Genomic DNA, 4,979 nt, shown 5'->3' with positions numbered 1-4,979 from the left:
ATAATTGCGATCGGGTTGCTGATTGAAAAGTGTAGATGAGTCACAATTAATTTGAATAAATATTCAGAAATATGAATATGTGAAATAATTAAACGAGTACCGTTTAATAAACACCTTAATTGAAATAATTTGCCGCGAGGAAATATTGCGCGGTGGACAAATTAAATTTTTTCGCATAGAACAAGTAGAAAAAAAATTGTTGTATTCGTTTGAAAAGTGGGTGGGTGCGTGAAAAAGTTGCGGATTCGCGATTTCCAAGTGGCGTTTAGGTATCCTTTTTGATGGTGAACGATGCGAGACGATTTAATTGCGCGGAGCGGAAGTGGGCCGCGTGTACCGCACAAATTTACGGGATTAAAATGGGGGCGAGGCTCGTTTCCGCGGCCGGATTCGACGCGTAATCGACGGTACCGCCGGATTTTGTTGACTTTAATCGAACGAGAGACAGAGAGGATGGAATAGAACACGAGGAGCACATATGGCATTCAGGAACACTGTCTACATAATAGGTATTGCATTGTATCAGCAAGTACGTTTAAGGCTGTATGAACCCATACGTAAAAACAAGGACAAAGCATTGAAATATTATTAATTACTAGATATTACATTAATAAAACACTGTACAAAATTTTAGAAAGTTTGCAAACCTATAAAAAAAATTATTACACCTTGAATTCTTACATCGAATGATAGAATTTTCATTTAATTTATAAAAGAAATGAATGCAATAATGAAATGAAAACAAGAAATTAAATATAGAATCTAATAAAATAAATAAGAATTTCTGATGATTTCTCGTAATTCGTCAAATTAAAACACTTTGGTTTCTTATTATAATCTAATTCGATCAACGAAGGAGCCAGGAACTGAAACGTGTTTGAAATTTTACAATCGCCTCGAGACGTGTCGAGCATTGGCTAGGAAAATGGAACTCGCCGTTCTTTTTTCCCCGTTACGTGTTGCTACGTTTTTATTATTCGCGCCAGCGGATTGTACGCGCTGAGGCACTCTCTTTTTTTCTACCTTTCTCTATTGCGCCAGCTTCTATTTTTCTTTACATAAAACTCGTAGTTTTCGTGCAGCAACTATATTGTACCGTTGAAGAACGAGAGGTAAATGGCGTAAGAATATTGTGCTCTCTTCTGTTTTTGGAGGAATTGTAAAACGCAAGCGTTCGTAGTTTAGAGAACCGGTGAAAAACTGGGAGAGCAATTATATTATTCACTGTTCGTGATCTTTTCAATTTTTTATTTAACATTCTTTTTTTATTGCTGTTTCATTTCTTTGAAGATTTATTCTCGATTCTCGTGGCGAAATATTATTCCCAATGAAAGTTACAACTCGTGGAACTAAACCAGAATGCAATCATTTTAAGATTTCAATGATATTTTCAATGTTCAGAAAATGTATTTAATAAATTAAGAAATTTCTCAACTCTCCACTTGCTGGCTGGACTTTGATTTAGTTTCAGTTGTTGTAAAGCAGAGATTCAAAGATTCGGTATTTTGTCTGAAAGGATACGCCGTTATTCTGTATTCCTTATGAATCGAGATACTTTGTAACATTGGATCGCATCTGTCGTTTCCCAAATGCGTTTCGACGCAAGAAACGAGGCGGAAGATCAACCAACCACATTCCTTCCATGGTTCGAATCGAGTTCTCTCGTGGTTGAGATTTCTGCCAGCGACCAGACCGCGTTACACCAGGCCCCAATTAAATTTTCACCGACTTTCGACCACATAACTTCGTTACAGAATCGGCAATCATTAAGGAATCATCGTTCGGGTTTGAAATCGGGATGCACCGTATCTCCGAAGAGTGTGAACGAATTTGTAATTCTGTAGACTTTAGTTTCACGAAATAGAAATATAAAAACAATACATTTATTATTATTGAGTAAATTGAATGATTGTGGAAGATTTCATTCGATGTAACCGATGACGTTTATTAAAAGAATCGAAGATGTACCCTGAATAAAATTTGAATAGAACAGAAGAACTAAGAATGAGATTGTTGAGAATGAAGCAGTATAGAAGAAGTGGATGTGTGAGAATGATTAAATGTTTGAGTTTAGGTATTTTTAAGAATGTCTTTCAGGTTTCATCCAAGAGCAACTGCAATATACGTGGAGGAAGCATTGTGCTATGTTACGTTATTTATTTTAGAATTTGTACGCTCTGTTGTCACAAACGATTTCACAGAGCGTACCGATTCTTTAATATGTGCCGTCAACAATTACCAGCCCCTGGATTACTACAGATATAATTATAAAATAATAAAGAGGAAAGTAAACAATTTTTCTGAATTTGAATAAAACAAATAAATGACAAAATAATTCTTGGAATTTTCTATCCCGTCTTCAATTTCCATCATTAATTAAAAGTATCCAAGTTTTCGATCTCAAATAATTTCAATGTATCGTTCAATTATGTTTTAAGTTTAATATTAAAGTTACAGTTCAAGATTTATCCTTTTTTTATAAATTTATTATTTTTTCTATACTTTTTCACGCCTCTTATTTCCATTTTGATTTTCCTATCTTCAGCTTAGCGTTTCGAATGATTTCATTAACGCCTCCTCGAAATTAGAGCGGAAGAATGACCAGTCCTTTCGACGAGCCCTGCAATAATTACGTGATTATCTCTTCTTTTAGCGATCGGTTCCATCACGGGTCATCGACGATTCTGAGTCAGATCCAAACGTGCAATAAATATGCTAATGTCGCCGCTACGAAATTATGTGCCTCTTCTCCCGGACGATTCATCGATAATCGTTGCCGAGTAACTGACATTTAAAAAAAGTATATAGAACGCATTATTCATGTTCTCAATACAGATTTTTAAACAGAAGTTAGTATGAATCTTGTTTTCAAGAACTTCTTATTGAATCAATGTTCGACTTTCAATTTCCTCAGAGTTAGCTTCTCGACGAACATCTTTAATTCTTTTTAAGAACCTTTCTTAGAAGTTATAGAAAATCGGAGAGTAAATACTCGGGGCGAAAATTGTCGACAAAGAAAAGGAGTTGCATTTTATGGAATGACGGCACTGAATGATGAAAAAGTGGAGATTGCTCTGTTCGGTGCAAACGAGGTGGCATTTCCACTGGTAAAAACGGCCGATCGAACGAGCCAATCCAACACCGACGGTGTCGGCGGCGTTCGGTGCTAGTAGCTGCGCGGGAGGGGTGGCACGGGGCCGAGGGTGATTTAAAATCAATTTGCCGGCCACGTGTTTACGGTAATGGGCGAGGTTGTAACGAGCGAGCGGGCTTCGATGCGGATTTAAACCGCGTCGCGTCGCCGTCGTTACCAGTCGTTCCGATCTCGCGCGAAAAGCCACTTGGTCCCATCCCATTCCATCCGGTCCCGTTCCCATTCTGCGCCGGAACGATTCCGTCGACGCCCATAACCGAGGGTAATGGTAGCTGGATTAAGCCCACAATCGATGTTAACGGTGATCGCTCTGATCGAGTTACGATGTCAAACAGTGATTAAACAATTGATTCAGGTTTCATGCCTTTTTATTCTGTTACTTGCGTGAGTTCAAAATTATATCAGCGATTTTCATTTCGTTTCATGAAATGCTTTTTATTACACGAATTAAGACATGATAAATTACATAAGGATTTTCTATTATCATTGTATTGAATTTAAAACGAACATAAGATTTATCTTTATTAACTGGTAGGATTAGACAATTGAATAAACAATACAATTCATATCCCACTAGATTAGAATAAACTGAGTTCATTTTCAAACACGAAAAATTTGCAAAGGTCTTGGTAGGAGTGACTCAAACAAATTCATCGATCACGATGACCGGAAACGGTCGTAGCTCAAGGATCCCTCGAGATCTTCCGAGGCGTGAAATAAAATCCCCAAACAGTCACTGGCGGATGGTGTATCTATCAACTAAACGCACGCCATTAATATCTTCCCACCCGGAATCGCACTTTACTTGGAAAGGAAGCAGTTGGAAGAGAGGACGCACCATGTCTAACAAAAGGAAACGGCATCCCGACACGATAAAGGCGGTGCTCGATCGTCTGAGTACCCGGACAAATCAAAATAATGGTCCGAAATCTTACATTCCACCGAATCCCACTCGACGGATATCTTGTCCGCGGATAATTATCGGCAATCCCGACTGAATTGCTTAGAAAACAGTCATTGTGCAATTGCGATTCCTTCAGATTCGCAAACGAGCTCTATGAAATTTAAGACTTATTAGCTCAGCATTGCATAAAAACAATATGAAAGATGCATGCAAATTATAATTTATGAAATATCAGAAATATCGATACTTAAATGATAGAATAAATTTCGTTTAAAATGAAAGTTTCATGTTGACACCATAAATGTTTTACTTTGAATAAAAATCGGTACTCTAATAACAATATGAAACTGATCGTGAGTAAGTGCAAGCAATATCGGTTTACAGAATCATGCAAGATTTCTCGTTCAATAATGCTTCCTGCGAGAGATCTTTGCTGGAATTTCAATGTTATCTGTTCGGTGGCGTGCATCGGCGGACGTTTGTTTTATCGATGCATAAAACCGAAGAGCTTCTTCTCGTACGCGGCCATGAGAAATTGCACTGTCTCGGGAAGGATTTTCGGGCGCGGGCTTATCGCGGCGACGAATCGCCGCGACCTCGTTTTCCCTTTGTTGCTCTTGCCGTCACGCTTGATTAACTCCGTTTTATCTCGATTTCCACTACCCCCCTCCCCTTTGCGCTTCGATTTATTAGCGAAGCCCTCTCGTTCAACGTCGCGATATCAACGATTTTTCATACTTCCACCGATTTCAATATGTTCTAAGTATGTAATGATCATAACGATAACGTTGATAGATGGAAAACGTACGAATAGATATGGGAAGTCCTCGAGGCTGTCAGCCCGTTCAGGCGATGCGGTTTTCTGATCGATTCGGTAGTTTTATCGAATGTGACCGAAGGCAACCTTTCAGGCTTTGAAAT

Source organism: Ceratina calcarata, unplaced genomic scaffold, assembly GCF_001652005.2.
Source record: "Ceratina calcarata isolate Rehan_Ccalc_2016 unplaced genomic scaffold, ASM165200v1 scaffold291.2, whole genome shotgun sequence".
In the NCBI taxonomy this organism is placed as follows: Eukaryota; Metazoa; Arthropoda; class Insecta; order Hymenoptera; family Apidae; genus Ceratina; species Ceratina calcarata.
Note: the sequence above shows the minus strand (reverse complement) of the source record.